The sequence below is a fragment of the Ixodes scapularis genome, unplaced genomic scaffold, assembly GCF_016920785.2.
Source record: "Ixodes scapularis isolate PalLabHiFi unplaced genomic scaffold, ASM1692078v2 PGA_scaffold4__175_contigs__length_147842914, whole genome shotgun sequence".
In the NCBI taxonomy this organism is placed as follows: domain Eukaryota; kingdom Metazoa; phylum Arthropoda; class Arachnida; order Ixodida; family Ixodidae; genus Ixodes; species Ixodes scapularis.
This window is the reverse complement of record NW_024609879.1, coordinates 26,268,095-26,289,105: the sequence shown is the minus strand read 5'-3', so window position 1 is coordinate 26,289,105 and position 21,011 is coordinate 26,268,095. Positions and strand designations below refer to the sequence as shown.

General features: G+C 52.0%; 1 pseudogene; it reads right to left on the bottom strand.

The window, feature by feature from the left end:
• Positions 1–972: 972 nt before the first annotated feature.
• LOC115308490 lies at positions 973–7,456 on the bottom strand (annotated as a pseudogene).
• Positions 7,457–21,011: the final 13,555 nt, after the last annotated feature.

The following is a 21,011-nucleotide window of genomic DNA, read 5'->3' as shown; positions in this document are numbered from 1 at the left end:
CCAGCGAGAGACCGCCCAAGATGGGAAAGAAGAGGCTCCGGCCGGTCTGGTACGCGGTGACGGCGGGAACGGCGGGGAGGGCTCGGACGACGGGAAATAGGGTGGGGACTCTTGCGCGGGAAACGGGCCACGACGGACGTGCGCGGGGGTGGCGACCGCGACGTCGGCTCGGGCGACTGCCCGGTGACATGGTCCGGATTTAGACTCCGGATTCGACCCTCGACGGCAACGTCCACAGGATGTGGTGTAGACTAGCACCGCACGGACGATCGGCATGCAGCATACAGTGGCGGCGCACCCCTCCAGGCTTCCTCGATCACCTGTCCCGACCCCGAAACCCCCCACCAGAATGTGAGTGGAATAAACCCCTTCTGCCGAGAGCTATGCGTTTGCTGTGTCACGTTCATCCGGAGGCAGGGGCCGGGGGAATCGGACGAGAACCCTACAACTTACAATCTCTAACATGTGCCTGTGTTCTGAGATAGGAGCTAAATGCAATGCAGCGACTGAATGGCCCTTTAGACGAGTGGTGAGAAGTTGGACTTTTCGACACATTGTGCCTCAACGAGCACCCTACTTCGAATAGACCGATTCAACCAATTGCTTTTCGACGAATTATTTTTCGACGATTTGGCCTTGACCCGAATGTCAGTGCAGGCCCACACCTCAATTTTTGCTTCCTATCGTGGTCACAAACGAACAACCTCTATATCAGGCTCGTGACCCTCACTATTGTGGCGTTCGCCTTCCGCCGTCCGCCGCAGGTGATCAACCAGACGACTCGTTCTTCGGGGTCAAACAGGGTTTATTACCATGACTCTGGTCCAGACTCGGGGCAACCACTGCACTCGGCCACACGAGCCATCCCTTTTCTACCCTGTCGGCGCCGGGTGCCGCCCCCCCGCTAGTCGCCGGTTTGGCCGCCGTGTGGCGGGCCGAGCGCCCCACACCTCCCCCCCCCCCCCCCCCCTTTTAGAGGTCGAGGTCTAAGATGGCCTCCTCGTGGGCCGGGTCGCGGAGCAGATCCGGGCGGACTTGGCGGAGGATCCGGATGGCTTCCGCGACCTCCAACGGGCGGGGGGCTGCCGGAGGTGCAGCAGGAGGTGGCGCGGCTCGGCGAGCCCAGTCCGCCGCGACGCGGGCCTGGTGCAAGGCGCCCGCGAGGTGGGTGGGGCGGTGGAGCTCCGGCACCCCGCAGACGGGGCACAGCAGGCGGCGCTCCGCCTCGTTGTATACGGCCGCGGGCTCGTGCGGGTGCCGGTCCTCCAGCGTGTTGCCCCGGAAAGGCTCGGGGACGGACTCCGGGGGCGCGCCACGCTCGGGCCGGGGCTGCTCTCTCCAGCGTAGCGCTGAGGCCCAGCCCACCGGGCGGTCCTCTACCAGCACAGTCCAAGTCGCGACGGAGGCACGCTCACGGCGCGGCGGGAAGCGTGCCGCCAATCGCCTGAAATGATAGGCGTGGCGGGAACGCTCTTGGTGGCAGTGACGATCCTGCGGAGGAAATAGGGAACGGGCACACGAAGAAAAAGGACGAATTAACGGGTCTGGTTGTGATACGTCAAACATGCTCGGAGACACTCGCGAACAGAACAATCCCTTTGTGAAAACAAAGGGCAGACCCGCGGGAAGGAGATGGATCCTCTCCCCCCCTCTCCGCGAAGAGACGCAGCCAGCCAAAAAAAGGATATGAATAGAACAGGTGGTGAGTCACCGAGGGCGTAGGTTGTACCGCCTGGGCGTAGTTCCGTGGTCCAAGGGCTGGCTGGGAGCTGGGATGTCCGGGACCTGCGGAAAAACTGCTGGCTCGCAGTAACGCTTGAGCTCAGACACGTGAATTGGGCCGTACTGCTGTGTACCATGCAGTCGTGCTAGGCGGTAGCTCAGCGGGGAAATTGTTTCCGTTATGCGAAAGGGTCCATCCCAACGGTTGGCGAGGGATGCTGCGAAGCCTTTCGACGCATCGCTGGGGGGATGTGTCCGACGAAGTACCAGGTCTCCAACCTGAAAGTGGACACTGCGGCGGCCCTTGTCGTACTGGGCGGCCTGTTGAAGACGAGCGACGTCGAGGTTCTCTCGTGCCTCACGAACGGCCGACGAGAGTCGGTGATGGACGTCCTGGGCGAACTGCGCGTATGGGCGTCCATTCTGCGCAACATCTGTGTATAGAAATGAATTTTCCATTGGGAAGGTAAGCTCCTTACCAAAGTTGAGACGGGCAGGCGTGAAACCAGTGGATCGGTTGACCGTGGTGCGCGTTGCAAATGCCATCTCGTCGAGTTTGGCATCCCAGTCTTTGTGACGGGCTGTGTGGGAAATCAACATCATTTTGAGGTTGCGGTTGATCCTCTCCGTGATGTTGGCTTGCGGATGATACGGCGAAGTCAGTTTGTGCCGTATTCCAAGCGCAGCGCAGGTGTCGACGAAAATCTTGCTTCGAAAGTACGAAGCACCGTCCGTGATGAGCTCTGCAGGAAAGCCGAATCTCGTGAAAACGGACAGAAGGCAGTCCCAGACCCGCTGCGAAAGAAGCTTCCGTAAGGGGAACAGTTCGACCCACTTGGTGATGTGGTCAGTCACAACAAGTAGGTACTGATTTCCGCGAGGACTACGTGGAAACGGTCCCATGACATCACATGCGACAATCTGCCAAGGCGACTGGCTAACGACTGGCTGCATTAATCCTGGTGGTTGGCCTCCGCGAGGTTTCGCCTTCTGACGCACTGGACAACTGCGAGCATACTTCAGTACATCCTGCCTGATTCCTGGCCAAGTCGCAACACGACAAAACTTATCGTAAGTCTTACTGCCGCTACTGTGACCCGCTAATGCTGAATCATGGAAGTACCTGATGAATGATTTGCGCAGCTTCCGAGGTATCACAATCCGGAAAGGCGATCCATCGCTGTCGTCGTCTGCCTGGGGGATGTAGCGGAGAAGGAGTCCGTCCTCGCTCAGCAGGTACGAGTTGTACTCGTCGTCGCTTCCGGTGCCGCTTGCTCTTCGTGCCGCAAGCCTCTCGCACACGCGTCGACAAAGTCCATCTTCCTGCTGGGCCTTGCGGAGGTCTGCTCTGCTCACCAACGTCCCCCACCGTGACTCCGAAGTGCGGGCCACGATGTCGGTTAATCCCACCAACTTCGGTTCCGTCTCAGTGGGAGGGACCTGCAAAGGAGCCCGTGACAGTGCGTCTGCCACAATATTAGTTGCTCCTTTCCTGTAGTCGTACGCTTGCAGTGTCAGAGCCCATCGTGCAAGACGTCCGGCTGGATTCTGCAAATTCTTCAGCCAGGAGAGCGCTTGGTGATCCGTCTGTATCTGAAAGGAAGCGCCATCGAGATACATGTTAAACTTCTTGAGGGCGAAGATGATGGCGAGACACTCCTTTTCCGTCACGGAGTAGTTTCGCTCGGCCGCTGTCAGCGTGCGGCTAGCGAAGGCGACTGGGCGAAGAACGTTGTCGTGTTCCTGAAGGAGGACTGCGCCCAGGCCGAAGTTGCTGGCATCTGTTTGGACGACAAATTGTCGGTTGAGATCCGCCAACTTCAAAGAGGCGACGTCGGTAATTGCTTTCGAGAGCTGAAGGAAAGCGACGCGCTGATCCTCCCCCCACCGCCATTTCTCGCCTTTGCGCAAGAGCAAGGTCAGGGGGTTAGCGATCTCGGCGCAGCGAGGGATGAACTGGCGATAAAACCCAATCAATCCAAGAAACCGCTGCAAACCCTTGACGTCGTGTGGCTGCGGATACTTTGTTATTGCACGCAGCTTGTCCTCGTTGGGGCGAAGAACTCCATTGTCCACTACAAAGCCAAGGAGGTTAATTTGTGGTGAAGCGAGCTGCGCCTTGTCAGGGTGAATAGTCAGGCCGGCGTTGCGCAGGCGCTCGAGGACGATCCCAAGATGCTTCAGGTGTTCCTCGAAAGTCTGGGAAAAAATAACGATGTCATCCATGTATGCCATGGCGAATTTATATTTTGTGTCGCCGAGAACGATATCCATTAAGCGCTGGAAGCTAGCGGGTGAATTGGAAAGGCCAAAGGGGAGGCGGGTAAATTCAAACAATCCTCTGTCGCAAGGGAACGCAGTCTTTGGCACGTCCTCTGGATCAATCTCAATTTGCAAAAAACCTCCACTGCAGTCCAAAGTGGTGAACACTTTCGCGTTACCAATCGCGTACATAACCGAGTCAATGGAAGGAAAGGGGTACGAATCTCTCACCGTCACTGCGTTGAGGCGGCGATAATCCACGCAAAGTCGTACTGAGCCGTCCTTCTTCAAAGCCAAGACGACGGGGGAGGCCCATGGACTCTGGGACTCTTGCACTGCTCCGGTATCCAGCATCTCCTGTAGTGCTGCGTCTAATAGGGCTCGCTTGTGGACGCTGAGGGGCCTAGGGTTGCACCGCAGTGGTCGGGCGTCACCAGTCTCGATGCGGTGTAGCAACACGTCGGTCTTGCCCGGGGTTTCCGTGAACATCGTTGCGAACGGCTGCAGGATGCTCTCGAGCTGCTGCTTTTGCGAGCTGGTTGCTGGGCACGCGTTGAGGGCGTCTCGGATGCCATCAGGAAGAACTGCAGCTGGCCGCGCTGTGTAGTGGGTCGGAAGGGTTGCGCCGGTGACGCAGTCTTCACGTCTGGTGAAGGGGGTCACGTGTGGCTGGTTGTCCAGCCGATACCCGCCGGCAGCAAAGTCGAGCGAAATCTTTTCGTCTGCAATGAAATCTCGGCCCAAGATAACAGGTACGGCCAATCCTGGCAGATAAAGGAAACGCTGACGCCGCGTTTTTCCGTCGAAAGAAATCCTCAGCCTTACTGCGCCTGCTGCTTTTGTTTGCGCGCCTGACGCTAACTGCAAAAGCGTGCTCGAACAACGGAGCTTAACATTTTTTGATTTGCAGAGTTCAAAAACGACGTCGCCGATAAGCGAAACTCTCGCGCCGGTATCGAACAGGGCGGCGAAAAGAACTCCGAGCAGAGAAATCGTTATCCTAGGCTCGATGCTGTGGTTCGTAGGTCGTACTCGACATACAGAAGGAAGTATTGCCGGCGACTTACATTTCCCGGGGCTGGTGGCGGCCTTGGGCGGCGAGGTCTCCGGGTTCAGCGCCGCGGGCCGCCTCGGTTTCCCTGGTCAGGCAGTTCTCGCTGCTCACGGGGCCGCCGTTGTGGGCACTGGCTGCGGAAGTGGCCACGCTGTCCGCAGTTGTAGCAGGAGTCATTCTGCCGCTGGGTTCCCACGTTGCCCCGTTCACTCCCACTTCGCCGGCTGCCTCTCGGCTCCGCCGGGTCATTCCCACGTTGCCAGCCGCCTCTCGGCGGGCGCTGGGGCCTTTCGGCCATCTGAAGATCTCGCCGAGGGTCATGCAGCCAGCTTTCGCTGTCCGGGAACTGCAGCCGGCCCCTCTCGGGGTTTCGCGGCACCCGCGGCGGGCTTCCACCCAAGTGCGGGCCCTGGGGGGACCAATCCCAGGCGCCTGGGGCTTCCCTCGGTCGGGAATTTAAGCTCACGCTGACCCCAGCCGGTGATGCAGCACCGAGCCTCCCGTCGCCATCCCGAGTGCACTCAAGGGTGTCCAGGGCGCGGGGCAAGTAGGCGTAGGCGCCGACCCTTTCGGGTGGGCGGTGAGTCGGAGGGGTGCGTTCCAGGGCGGTGCGTGCAGGTGGCGACCACGCGCACGATGGTTCGAGGGCTTCTGTGGCGGGGGGCGGGGGGCGGCGGCCGGTAGTCCACGCTGGCCAGGATCATGTCTTGCACGCCGCGCGCCGCACGAACGAGGTCTTCCACGCTCTCGAACCGCCGCCCCTGAAGATAGACGTGGTAACGGGGGTGGCTCTGTCGGATGATGCGTGCAACCCTCTCCGACTCGGGAGCAGCTTTCGCCGCTCGGTTGAACAGCTCCTGCATGGCCCGGATGTATTCGACGAGGCCTTCCTCTGGATGCTGGGTACGTCGTTCGAGCTCCCGCTGGACTCGGGAGTCGTACCCCGGTGGCAGGAACTCTTCTCGGAAGCTACGGCGGAACGCCTCTAGGGACGGAAAGGGAGTTTGCAACACCCACCATCGTCTCGCGCTCGCTTGTAAGGCGAGGGGCAGGATGCGCTCGAGCACGTAGCTCTCCGAGGCGCCGGACGCTCGGGCGTAGACGTCCAGCTCTTCCAGGAAGTCGGCGACGGACTTCCTGTCGTCGAACCCCGTGTACACGGGGACCGTGAGCCGAGGGTGAAGCTCGGGCCCACGCTGCTGCACATGGCCGCCGGCTCCTCCCGTGCCGGTTGCGAGGCGCTCCGTCACCAACTGGAGGGTGGCGGACATTCGGGCCATGAGCGCCAGGACCTCAGCCGACGACGGACCGGGCTCCGCGTCTTCTTCGCTGGAGTCGCCGTGGTCGGACGGGGGCTGGGACTGTTTCTTGGGAGGCATGAAAAAAAGAAAAACGCGCGGCAAGGGAAAAAAACAGCACACGCGAACACGAGGGAAGAAAAAAAAACGCGCCAACAAACTACGCCAAGAAAACCGCACCGTCAGCGACGTGCAGACCTCGGTGATAGGCGAGCGCGCAAAAAGTCACAATGAACAAGAAAAACACGACGCGATATAGAAAAATGAAAAACGCGAACCGCGACGAATCAACGACCGAAAAGAGATTAAGAAACGCAAAGTAGAAGAAAGGGAGGACGAACCGTCTGGTCGAGATCACCGACGACGGACGACAGAGTCCACGTTGGGCGCCTGATGTGGCGTTCGCCTTCCGCCGTCCGCCGCAGGTGATCAACCAGACGACTCGTTCTTCGGGGTCAAACAGGGTTTATTACCATGACTCTGGTCCAGACTCGGGGCAACCACTGCACTCGGCCACACGGGCCATCCCTTTTCTACCCTGTCGGCGCCGGGTGCCGTCCCCCGCTAGTCGCCGGTTTGGCCGCCGTGTGGCGGGCCGAGCGCCCCACACTATCTGCCTAGTCTTGTAGGCATTGAAATACCTTCAACTAGCCCAGTGTATTGAAATTGTCTGAGAAGTAACTGCACCACAATCATCATTACATCTGCATGATGCCTCCAAAAAACTGTTCGTTTTTAGTCAATGCAGCGACGTCTTGAGCATAAACCCAGGATGTAAAAAAATAGGAGGCAAATCGTCTTGAGTGCATCCAGTGATTGAGCCCTTGAACCGGCGCTTTGGAAGCCGAAACAGAGCCTCAGCGCCACAAAGGCTGCCAGTCAAACAAAAAAGAAACAGTATTTGCTGCGTTGGATTCTAGTAAGTCGTTTTGTAGAAAAATTTTGATAGCTAGTTTAGGGGAAAAACATTTTAAAATTATTTCATTAAGCTACATCAGTGATGTTTGACATTCAGATATTCGTTTCCATAATACAACTAGAATATCCAAGAAGAAGATGGAGATAACTAGATGACTGATGCGCTTTTCAAACTTTTCTTTTAGTGCATTCCCTTTCCTTTATAACTAGTATTTCCTTTCCCTCTTTCAGAATGTTGAGACCCTTGGGGGGTGGTTTTATCGTTGTGCCATTCTATGTTGTTGCGAAATGAAAGATGTCCTGTTCCGGTCCTCGTCCTCTCTCTTTTATACTTTCAAGTTTTGTATAAGAAGATGTGGGGGTCCCATTTGAAGTGTCTCCTTAATTGGTTGACAAACCTTTTATGACATAAGCGATGATGCAAAGTCTACCCGTGAAAAAGGTGTAGTTCAACCTGAGATATCAACTCCAGAAAAAACTAAGGAATGAATCCTTCACCGAACATGAAAAGGTGGTGCACGTTTACATCATGCTGTGTTTCAGATCAAAAAAAGTTTATTTATAAAGGTGAGACGGGATGATTACGGATGAATGGAGAGGAAGAGGATGTTGTTAGATGAGGTGTGTGCAGTTCACTGCCTTAAGGTAGGTGAGTGAAGAGTCCAGGATCTCGATCCTGCGTGCCCCCCCCCCCTCCCCCGTCTTTTGCTTGGGGTTACCCAGCCCTCATATATTTGAAGTCGTGCATTGTGCAGAATGATGAGGAGTGCGTCGTGCCTTTGTGACTTGTTTACCTTGCATTCACAGACCAGATGTTTACACGTACCCGGGGTTTCGCATGTCATGCAGTTAAGGTTGGGACCAGGGTCGTCTTCGTCGTGCAATCTGTAATTATTCCCCCTCAGCACAGGTGTTAGGCCCGTGTTGGTGGCGATGCATCACAGGCATATCTTGCCCCACCTTGAGTAACGGGATTAAAGAGGGAAACCTCCGCACATCTTTGATCGCCGATAGATAGAGATGTCGTTTCGGGGCCAATACACCATAGAAGAGCAGTGTAACCAACCTCACTGGGGGTGAAAACTGGTGGCGCTCAGTTCATTGAATGACGTTTCCCCGACAGTTAATTTCCCTGACACGCGATGTTTCATCAACAGCTTCTTTTTTGCGACATAGCCTTGGAAATATACTATTCAGTGGCATTCATATCGCCGGCATGGGAAGAGGGCTTCGGGGGCCTCATTTAACGAAACGGCGGCACACTCCCTCATTATTAAGTCCAGCTTGCTTAACGATTGACGGTTCAGACTAGGTGCGGTGCGCTAAGTCGAGCATGAGATTAAATTGAAACTCCCTGAGCCAGTGGCATCACCAGGAGGGGTAGAGGGGGGGGGGGGGTGCAGCTGGGCAGTGAAGAGGGGGGGAAGGTGCAATAACAAAGAACTATTCACCAGAGAAGCAACAATTAGGGGGGGGGGGGGTTGCGGCGGCCCACTGCACCGGGTGCCACTGACCTTAGCAATGCCACTGAACCGAGCGTAGTGAAGCTAAGCAAAGGGTCACCGTGCGAAATAACGGTCTGTTTGGTAGTCTACCTAACCGCTACGACACCGAAGGGCACCCTACTACGGCGCCGGTATCCGAGAGTACGCTATCGATGAAACGATAGCGACCCGTACCTCCGTGTTTGTATTGACACACGACCTTTCTGGGCGTTTACAAAACGCCACTCATTTGTTACTTTGTTCACTCCACGTCCGTGTGCAAGTTCAAGCGGCTACTGCGACACCGTTTCCAGAGCTGCTCGTTGCCGCACGGTCATAGCCAAGGAAACAAAACACTCTGCCCTTCCGCGCTTGCGCCCGGTGACCGCGCCGATGTCCATCTGCAGCGCCGAGAGGTTTGTGTGTCAGCTGACAGCAGAATCGGGACTGGCCGAGCGCCATCCCTTCCGCGCGACTCCGCGCTCCATCGGCGCGCGATTGCTGCCTGCGCGTGGACGAAGCATAGCTCGGTCGCAATACATCGAACTGGCAGAAAAGTGTATCTCCATGCCGGCCCCATTGGACAATAGATATCCAAGGAACATCCAGTGGACATCCGGCAACGAACATTGAAACGTCCGTAGGATATCCGCAGAAATTCTAGGGACGTACTGGGGACGTCCGTAGGATGGGCCTGTGCAAACAAATTGTTCATCCGGGTGACATCCCACGTACATCTAGGTCGGACTTTCGGACGTCCCTCGGATGATCACAAAAAAACATTCCCCGTTAAAATATCCACCGAATGTCCAAAGAATAACTTTTTAGGGATAACGGACATCCACGGGATATCCTTTTTTTTATCCGAACTGGAGCTCACCTGGACCGTACCGGTCAGGATGCTGCCTTCAAAATGCCTTTCCCTATGCATGCCAGAACTTTCGTTAGCCATGTTTTCTCGTGTTTTCCCACATTTATTTCTTAAAAATGTCTGTTCATTCAGTTTTCTGCAGTTGATGCAGCAAATAGTTATAGTGGCTTTCACAGGGCATTGAAAAGAAAACTAAGCTTTTTTTTTACCCAACCTGATTACGATCTATACCCCAAGAAGCAATATTAAAGACACGAGACTCGTTTGAGTTCTCCCCAAAAAGGACTTAAATGTGTCTGAGGGCCAGTTTCCGGAAAACTCAAATCAGTACCATGCAATTAATATTTCTTAATTTTTATTTTTTTTTGGGGGGGGGGGGGGGAGAGGGAGGAAATGCATTATGTGGGATGCAAATCCAATAACTAAGCTGTTTTAAAAAAAAGGTTGTCTCTTTGCAGTGGCTTAAGAGGGACTAGCAAATGGGAAGGCCCAGGATACAACCGAGCTAAATTAACAACCTGTGCAGGAAAAGCGAGCATAAAATTAACATGCTCACCATCTAAGCACATTTCACCATTTCGAGTCACAATATTTATGGACCTCTATTTGCACGGTTTCCTTCTAAACCAAAATGACTGGTTGCTACAGGCATGACAGGGTGTACTCTCTCCAGAAATTGATGTGGGCGTAGTGAGAAAATATATTGTTCACGAAACCTCTGACATGCACAGGAAAGGGTAATTCCAAGAGGAGCACCTTGATTTAGCAGCATCTTGGTCATTTTGAACGCTCGGGTAAAGGAAAAATGTAATGAATTCCTAATCAAGAGCTTTCCTGAGAGAATTCACATGCAAGCTTAACAAGTGGCACGAAGTTGCACATAAATGTTAAGTATATACTTTGACACAGAAAGAACACATCACTTTTTTTGAGAGGCAACGTTTTATCACTTATGCTGTGTCCCACTTGAGCCCTTTCGACCATATACAAGCATTACAACCTTGAGGAATGTTATGCTAAGTGTAAGGAAGAACATATTTCTTCACAAAAATTAAAACCAAAAATCTTTAAATTTTCTATTAAAATATATTTCACCTGTCATCAAAGACAACTTCAAAAACAACTTCTCAGCTGGAATGCACAGTGGATCACAGTGGTTTTACTGCAACATTTCAAAGGGTAGCTAACCACTGCAAGATGCACCACACTATATGCAACTTCCTTAAAGAACCTTTTTTTCTGTGAAAAAAAAAGCACAGCAGAAACTTGTACAATATAAAGTTAAAAAAAAAGTCACTCCGAGTGATATCAGACGTGCGAAAAAATATTGCGGTGCAAATCCACAAGAGCACAGAAACGATGTTCACAGGCAGTGAAAGGCAAGTATGAAAGAGAAAACAAAGGCACATACAAGAAGCCTGGCATAATGAACTTCAAAACAAACTACTGTGGTCTGATATATATAAAGTTTGTAAGCGAAACCTCAGACGCACACAAAGGAAAGCTGTTCTGACCTCCTACTCCCCGCTGGCACTCTGCTCCTTGCTGATGACAGTGTTCCAGCGTCGGAAGTGCTGCAATGCCTCTCAATCCGACTCTAGAAATTCAAAGATAAAGGGGAGTACATTTTATCTCTTAGACAAAAAAAAGTACTGCCTAAATATAGTACTATAGTTAACCAGAAAGGAGTGCACAAAAAGAATCAAAATATGGTATGCATTATACGCCCTCACAAAAATAAAAGTAAAAAGTGGCAGGTCAATAAACAAGAAACTGTGGCTGCTATACATTATTCAACTAAAGGCCAAAAAATAAATGCTAACAAGGACATTGTCGGCTTGTAGAGGTTAAGCAAGAGAACAATAAAAAAGTATTGTTAAGCTAAACAGCACATGGACGGGGTACCGGGCACCATGGTTAGCGCCTGTTTGTCTCCTTTCCTCCGTCCCGTCTGTTTAGCTGGGGTACACTAACAAATGAGATTCTGCAAAGCAATCCAAATTTGGGGTTTTATGGCCCAAGTTTGAGCAATGAGAAATGCCATAGTGGCAGTCTCCTGATTTGTTTAACCACCGGGGGTTTCGCCCCAAAGAAACACAGCCTCTGGCGGGGAAATGAATGGCTCAGCCTGGGATGGGACGCATTAGCTACTGTTCCACAGAGGGGGTTGAAAAACCTTCAACTGAATTAAAGCGATATGGTTGTAGTAATCAATGAGATGATGACTTATTATAAAATTCCGAGCAAGCGCCCACTCAAAATGAGATAATTGCAAAAATTGGGGAATGTGCGCTCGTTAGGTCATCAATTTTTTCTATCTCTTGTGGAAATCACTAGGTTTCTCTGCCCTATCTAGGCCCTAGCCACGTGCAGGCCATGGGGGGTCGTCGCCATCATAGCGACGGCTTCCTGGATGTGAGGATTCGAGGCCGTACTCCCCGAAGGGGATGGCTCTCCCCTCGCCGTCGCCCTCGTAGGGTGAAAGTGCCACCGGCGCACCCTTGGGAGTGATTGTGGAAGCGTCCCGTTTCCGGGCTAAACTTCTACCGGCCTCCCCGGGGCGCGTCCATTTCCCAAAAGGCTATATAAGCCGGCCCCGAACCTGGGCCGGGGGCTCTAGTCGGCGGAAGCTCTTGCTCTATTGAGCTCGGTTTTTCTTTGTGGGCTTCCAACTTCCCGTGAATCTGTCTATTGTGGCAGCGCGGGAAACCGACCGGGTGATACTGGCGATTGAGCCTCCGCCCAGACTTTCACTGTCCTAGAGCGAAGCGTGTTTGCATATGAGTCAATAAACACGTCAAAAATAGACTCACTGCGTTGGTGCAGCCTCTCGTCCACCGGAGCCAAGAGGCAGTCAATGGACGGACCCGACCGTAGCCGCGCAAAGAGCGGACTATGGCGTGGGTAGTTACCTCGATAGGGACTTTTCGCTAAAATAGTGAACCCACAGTGTGTACTGTGCATTTTTTTTTCAGATGTTGCATAATTTGGGGGCCAGCGTCTGCCGTCGAAGGAGCTGACGCTGGTTCGCGAGGAAACGCTGCCGGCCTGCTACTGTCTCGCTGGGGTGATGCGTCTACTCGAGCTGGAGTATCTTCGCCGGGAGATGGTGCCCGTGGTGGAGTTGGACTCTGGTCAATCTTGAGGTCCCACACAGGAGACGGAGTCTTCGCTTCTTGTTGGGTGCTGGCTGCTGTACATCGCTGACGTATGTGGTTGGTATGCCGGCGTACCGAACCTTCATATCTGTTCACCATCCATGAACGGAGGCCCATCTGACGTTCGATTACGCCAGGAACCCAGCCTTTGCCGTGTGGAAACTTCTTAGCCCAGACCGACTGTCCCACGCTCAGTTCGCGTGCGTTAGTGACGCTTTCCGTGCGGACTGGCTCTTCAGAAAGTACAGTTTTTAATCGTTCAAGGGCTGATGGAAGTTCCCTGCCATAAAGCAACCATGCTGGCGTTTTTCCCGGTGCAACGTGAATGGTAGTATGCTGTTTGAATAAAAACCTGGCCAACGCACAATTCAGCTCTTCCTTTCCCTTCTTCCCGAGTGCAAGTTTCAGTTCCTGTACCATGCGCTCCGCCTGGCCATTAGTGGCGGGATGGTACGGCGCACTAGTTACAGTGATGATCCCGTTGTTTCGGTAAAATGTTTTCATCTCCTCAGAAACTAGCGCCGCGCCATTGTCCGACACAATCTTCCTTGGTAGTCCAAACGTTGCAAAAATGGTCCGTAACTCTTTAATGATGGCGGCCGACGTCATGTTGCGGACCACACGCACTTCCAGCCACTTCGTGAACGCGTCCACCACAACCACAAAAACATGACCCCCGACGGGACCTGCAAAGTCCAGGTGAACAGTGTCCCACGGCTCGGTTGGCCTATTCCACACAGGGATCGGTTCCTTCGCTGGTGACTTCCGGTGTATCTGGCAGGTGCTACATGCAGCGACCCATGCTTCAATATCGGCGTCGATCCCGGGCCACCAAACCTAGCTGCGACCGCAAGCTTTCATCGCCACAATTCCACGATGACCCGAGTGAATTAGAGCCATCGTGTCTCTTCTCAAGTTGTTAGGAATCACGACCCGTGTCCCCAGCTTACGCATCCTCTGTGTGTCGACAACTCTGCCACTTTACTTCTGTACGGCGAGTACTCTGGGGACTGATACCGATGAATATTGCCTTCTTGTACTGCCTGGAATACTGTTAACAGGACGACGTCACGTGCTGTCTCCCTGGCTACTTGGTCTGCGGAGAGCGGTGGGCGGGTCAAAGCCTCAAACATCAGTAGGTCTCCGGGTACTTCTGGCTCCTCCTCCGTGGTGGACATGGGAAGTCGGCTTAGAGCGTCCGCGTTCTGATGGCGGTTTCCTGGCCTGTACCTCAGCTCATACTTATAAGCGGCCAATTTTACGCACCACCTGGTCATCCGCGGTGACAACACTTGTGGAACGGGCTTGTCAGCTCCAAGGATGCCAAGAAGAGGTTGATGATCTGTGTAGATTGTCATGCTTCGCCCTGCGACATACTGATGAAAATGGCTGACTCCATACACAATGGCTAGGCCCTCTCGGTCCAGTTGTGAGTAGTTGCGCTCAGTGGTTCCCAGGGTCCTGGACGCAAACGCAATCGGAGCCTCTCGGCCGTCAGAGTCCAACTGTGCTAGTACGGCGCCCACACCGTAAGGCGAAGCGTCGCAGGACAACAGTAGTGGTTTTCTTTCGTCATAGTGTGCCAGTACTGTATACTGCACCACCAGATCCTTCAACTTCTGGAAAGCCTCGCGGTGGTTTTGCTCCCACCGCCACTCTGTCTTTTGTTCCAGTAGGTGATAGAGCTCTTTCGCAATCGTTGCTCGATTCTGTAGAAATCTGTCATAAAAAGCTAGCGGTCCCAGAAAGGACTGCAGCTCTTTCTTGTTCCTTGGCTCGGGCGCCTGTACTACGGCCTGAATCTGGTCCTGCGTGGGATGTATGCCGTCCGCATTGATGAGGTGGCCAAGAAATTTTACTTCACTCACCCCGAAGCGGCACTTGGTTTCCTTTAGTCTTAGTCCTGCACCTTCTAGTCTCGTCAGTACTTGATCTAGTTGATAGTTATGTTCTTCCGTATCTCCCCGCTGATGATGATGTCGTCGATACACACAGACTCCTGAGATGTCTGCTAATGTTGTGTCCATGACTTTCTGGAAGATTGCAGGGGCTACCGCCACTCCGAAGGGAAGTCTCTTCATTTGATACAGGCCCTTGATGGTGTTGAATGTCTGTACCTCGGCCGTGTCGTCTGTCACGCGTAGCTCCCCGCAGGGGGCACCTGTGAAAGCAGGTGTTTGGAGAGTGGCGTCTCCACGGACCCCGAGCCATGCGGGTTTGCCCGCCCACGTCTGGCTGTGCGTGGCTTTCCCGTGTCCGGGGAAAAGGGCATCCTGGTGGTTGAGTCGAACCCGGGGTAGGTTTGGACCCTTCGGGGCCCCCCGGGTGAGGCAATACACCACTTCGGCCCCCGCTTCCCGTAGACGGGTGTCCTGGCTTGGCCCGACCAGAATGATTCAGTCAGTCGCCACTTCTACTATCCCCTCCCTTCTTTTACCTTTGTCTTCTCCTTCTTTTCACTCTTCTCATTTCTCTTCTTTCCTTTTTCAACTCCTTTGGCGGCAAGGGCTAACCTTGGGTGGCGACAGACCCCTTGTCCAAAACCACACTTGGTTATAGTACCTGGGCAGTGCTAATAGTCTAACGGTTCCAGCAAAGCCATTTTTGTTATGGTCCGTTAACTATTCCCTCGTTGGGCTCCGTGGTGGGCGGCACACCACAGGTTCTGAACACTCTTTGCCCTCCTAGGGCGCCCCCCTCTTCCAAACCCCGTTCAGGGCAAGCCTTTAAAAGGCGTTGTCTTGAACCCAAGACCATCGACAGAGATTCTGAAGGAGAAACATTTACTAAGTTTTTTGTTGTTCATTCACTTGATGAACAAAAACCTGTTTCAAAGCTGTCGCCCTTTGTTGCTGCGAAGGTACTAGAAAACCTTGTCGGATTTTCCCACAAAGCTAAAAAGCAGCACTCCGGAGACCTCCTAGTGGAGGTAACCAACAAAAAACAGAGTGAAGCGATCCTTAAACTGACTAGTTTTCTCGATGTTAAAGTGTCGGTTAGCCCTCACCGCAGGCTCAACACCATCCGTGGGGTCCTCTCCGAGGACGACTTCTTACACACTAGTGAGGAAGAACTTCTCGAGGGACTCCAAGGTGTTGGCGTTGTTGCCGTTAAGCGCATCATGTTCCGTAAAAATGGTGAGGAAATTCCTTCGAAACACGTAATCCTTACTTTTGAAAGAAACACACTGCCAGAAACCATCAAGGCAGGATACCTTAACTGCCGCATCCGCCCATATGTCCCCAACCCCCAGCGGTGCTTCCGTTGCCAGCGTTATGGCCACGGATCACGCAGCTGTCGAGGGAAGGAGACGTGTGCAAAGTGCAGTAGCCACGACCATCTAGCCGACAACTGTGAAGCGGCAGCTTTCTGTGCCAACTGCAAGGGTCCTCACCCTGCGTACTCTCGTTCTTGCCCCTCCTGGCGACAGGAAAAGGAAATCCTCACCTTAAGAGCAAAAGAAAACTTATCTTATCCGGAAGCAAAGCAAAGGTTCTCCTTTCTTTCGAAAGGCACGTACTCTGATGCGGTGCGCAGGGGCCCTCCGCCGCGAACGGAATCGAAGGCCACCCAGGTCTCGCCTGAAGCCCTGGCAGTGGCCTTTCGGGCCCCATCCCCCCCGCAGGGGCAGCAGCTTCCCCCACCTTCTGGAGGGAGCACATCAGCAGCCCCCAAGTCTCAGGACAGGCAGGCAACGCCAATGCCCGTCCTGACCGCGACGCCTTCCTCCAGTGGAAAGGAGCGACACTCTCGTTCCAACTCACTGGAGAGGACCTCCTCCAAAGAGCGGCACAACTCTCGTGCTGCTCTCCCTGTACTCAAGGGGCCGGAGCAGGCAGAGTTGAAAGACACTCTGCCTAGCACCTCCGCTGCCTCTTCGGCTGGTCGCGGCCGGGGCCTGGCTCCCCGTGATCCAAGCCGGAAGAAAACGCTGGCCAACACCAGCGACACGACTCAAGAGGCAGACCTGTCCATGGAGTTGGACGACTCGGCTGCTCCTGCTTCTGACCCGGATAGCATGGAGTGGCAGACGCAGACCCGTGCAGGGAAGAACAAAAAACCGGTTACTGCGCCGAAGTAATCCAAGTGGTCTCCCTCCCGAGTTTTAATCTTTTTATTACCGAGTTTTATTGATTTACACTTTCCGATATAAACAAATTTTATAAATGTCAAAAGTGAATTTTATGCAATGGAATTGTCGCGGCCTTTTAAGAAATATTGATGATATAAATCATTTCATGGATGAGCTTCGGCCGATAGCTCTTGCTCTCCAGGAAATTCATCTTGATGATCGCTCTCCTCATATTTTAAGACGTCACCGGGTCTTTAGAAAAGACCGTCTTAGTGATACTCCCTCTGGTGGCGTGGCAGTGGTTGTACAAGGTGGGGTCGCCTGCTCTGAGGTCCCGCTTTGCACACCACTTGAAGCCGTGGCAGTGCGCCTTCTTTTAGACCGCCTCATAACTGTAGTATCACTTTATTTACCACCTAACACTCCATTACATCTTAGTGAATTGCAGGGTCTTGTGGGTCAGCTCCCACAACCCTTTATGATTCTAGGCGATTTTAATGCCCATCACCCCCTATGGGGTAGTATTCGTCAAGACTCTCGTGGAGGTGTAGTTGAGCGTTTTTTATTGGCATCTGGACTATGCCTTCTTAATGGCAGAGAGCCAACATTTTTTAGTGCAGCTCACACCACATTTACATCCATAGATCTGTCGATTTCATCCCCCTCATTGTGTTCTTGCTTTACATGGAATGTTCTCAACAACCCTTTTGGCAGTGATCACTTTCCGGTTGTTTTAGAGAGTGTTGTTCAGTTGCCCTCACTTTTAAAACGTATCCCTAGGTGGAAGTTAGATAAAGCTGACTGGTCACTTTTTGGGTTACATTCCACCTTGGACCCTTCTCTGCTTTCCTCTATGTCACCTGAAGATGCTACACTGTATATTACTGAGCAGATACTAAATGCTGCTGAGGTGTCTATTCCACGAACCTCTGGTAATGTGCCAAAAAAATGCAAACCATGGTGGAACAAGGAGTGTGCCACAACCTTAGCGGATCAAAATAGGGCTTGGGGCAAACTTCGCAGATACCCCACATCATGTAATCTCGCAGAGTTCAGGCAGCGGAAAGCTAAAGCCCGTTGGACCAGGAAGCAGTCAAAATGGAAATCCTGGATAAAGTATGTCTCTTCTATAAATAGTTTTGTGCCAGCCAAGGAGGTTTGGGATAGATACAGGAAAATAAATGGAGACTATAGGTGCTTTGCAATTCCTACTTTTGATGCCCCTTCTTCATCTTTAGTTGACATCGCCAACATCCTTGGTGAACATTTTTATAACACATCCAGCTCGGCGAACTACAGTGATTCGTTCAGTAGATTTAAATCTCGTGCAGAGCGGCAAAATATCTCCATGTCTGGAGGAGACTCTGAGCCTTATAACCAGCCTTTTACGCAGTGTGAGCTTGAAATGGCACTTGACACAACGAGGGTCTCTGCTCCAGGGCCCGACGCAGTTCATTATGAAATGCTTCGTCGCCTTTCTCCTGAGTCCCTGAAAAGTCTTCTCTTGTTTTTCAATTTATTGTGGGAAAAAGCCTGCTTTCCCCATGCCTGGAAGCATGCTCATGTCATCCCGCTCCTAAAGCCGCAGAAAGACCCTTCACTACCATCAAGTTACCGTCCCATTGCTCTGACGAGCTGTGTTGGGAAAACATTTGAAAGGCTTATAAATAGGCGGTTAGTATACACATTAGAAAGGCAAAAGGTCCTTGACAGAAATCGGTGCGGGTTTCGCCGAGGTCGATCTACTCTCGATAATTTGGTTCGCCTGGAAACCATTATACGCGAGGCATTTGTGAACAAGCAGCACTGTGTTGCTGTGTTTTTTTACTTAGACAAGGCGTATGATACCACTTGGAGATATGGTATCCTGAAAGACTTGTATGATTGCAATATCCGTGGTAGGATGTTGCAATGCATTAACAACTTTCTAACAAACAGAACCTTTCAAGTCCGGCTTGGCAGCACCCTCTCTAAACCTTTTGTTCAAGAAAATGGAGTCCCACAGGGAGGCATTTTGAGCGTCACTTTGTTTGTACTGAAAATGAATTCTCTCACACGACTGTTACCTCGGTCTATTTCCTACTCTCTTTATGCTGACGATGTACAGATCTCCTCATCTTCTTGCAATCTTTCTAGTTGTGAGCGGCAGTTACAACTGGCTATAAACAAACTTTGTAAGTGGGCAGACGAAAATGGTTTCAAGTTCTCTGTTGCAAAGACAGTCTGTGTGCCTTTTTCCCTACGTCGTGGGCTCTCCTTAGACCCAGTTTTGGAACTAAACGGTACTCTAATTCCTGTTAGGAAGGAGCACAAGTTTCTTGGTGTCATATTTGACAAAAAACTTACCTTCATTCCCCACCTGAAATTTCTCAAAGAAATTTGCCTTCGTTCCACAAACCTTCTGAAAGTTTTGGCTCATAAATCATGGGGGTCGGACCGAAAATGTCTGTTGGATTTGTACACTGCGCTTGTGCGATCTCGTCTTGATTATGGCGCCGTGGTGTACGGATCCGCTCGCCCATCTGCTCTCAAGATGTTGGATCCTGTACATCATCTTGGCTTGCGTTTGGCAACAGGTGCTTTTCGGACATCGCCTGTACTTAGTTTGTATGCGGAATCAAATGAGATGTCGCTGTGCAAAAGACGTCAATACCTCAGCCTAACCTACGCGTCTAGGATCCTAGCAAACCCTGATCACCCAACGTATCCTTCCATACAAAGGTCTCAATTCTACCGTCTCTTTGAAAATAAGCCAAGCATCGTCAGACCGTTAAGTTTTCGTATAGAGCAATTTTGTTCCTCACTTCAACTTCGTCTGGACGAACTTAACCTAATTCAAAAGACAGTCTGCGTGGCGCCCTGGAATGTGGTACGTGTTTTTTGTGACTGGACTCTCACTAAGTTTAATAAAAATAGCATATCAGCTCTAGTGATTCAGCAGGAATTCCTTGACCTGGAAGAGAAATATAAAGATTATGCTCACTTTTACACGGACGGTGCCAAGACTTCATCGTTTGTCGGGTGTGCCGTGCATTCAGGTCGTTTTGTAAAAGTTACACGTCTAGAGGAATTTGCGAGTATATTTACTGCTGAAGTCTATGCTGTGTCTTTTGCATTGGATTATATCCTGAAAACTAAAACTAGACGTGCCGTAATATTTGTGGACTCTCAAAGTGCCATTACTGCAATATGCTCTCTAAAAGCCACTAAGAATATGCTTGTGGAACAGGTGCGAAGTAAACTTAACGGAGCTCTACAAAAAGGTCACAATATAAAATTCTGCTGGGTTCCGAGTCATGTGGGAATAAAGGGTAATGAGGAGGCAGACAGGCTCGCTGCATCTTCAGGTAACTGCTCTCGATATCAAGCTAGCTTTCCCTATCAGGATATCAAGTCATTAATTAAGTCGTCACTTTTTCGTCTATGGCAGGCAGAGTGGGCCATGGAGTCTAATAACAAGCTCCATGTAAGCAAACCAGTCCTTGGGTCTTGGGAGAGCTCCTCACTTAAGAACCGCCTTCACGAAGTTGTATTGTGCCGGCTTCAAATCGGGCACTCCTTCCTTACACACAGATATCTCCTTTATGGGGAGGATCCACCAGTTTGTGAGCACTGTGGAGACAATCTTACTATTCTTCATATTTTGTGGATCTGCCCGGAATTCGACACCGAACGTCGCGCTCATTTTTCTGAGTTTTTTAGATTTTGTATTCCATTTCATCCCGCTCTTTTGCTGGGAAAGCACCCTCTCGTTCCTCTTGATCGAGTTTTATCATATATTACTAGTACTGGCCTATACACCAGATCTAGTCCCAGTTGTTTTCAGGATCATCTTTGTGTAATAAGGTAACCGGAGTTTCATTAGTTAATTTAGTCTGGCGCAGTATGGCCTCCGTTGCTGTTGCGCCAAAAAACCCGCAAACAACAACAATGTCACGCGTAGCTGTTGATAAGCCTGCGCAAGGTCCAGCGTCGAGAAGACTGTGCCACCCCGGAGGTTATATAAGGCTTCAGTGGGTGTCGGCAGTGGATAAGCCACCGGTTTTGCTGTCTTGTTCACCGTGCTGCGGTAGTCTCCGCAGAGCCTTACCGAACCATCCGTCTTTCTAACCACCACCACGGGTGTGGCCCATGTTGAATTTTGGACCTGCTCCAGGATGCCCTGCTTTTGC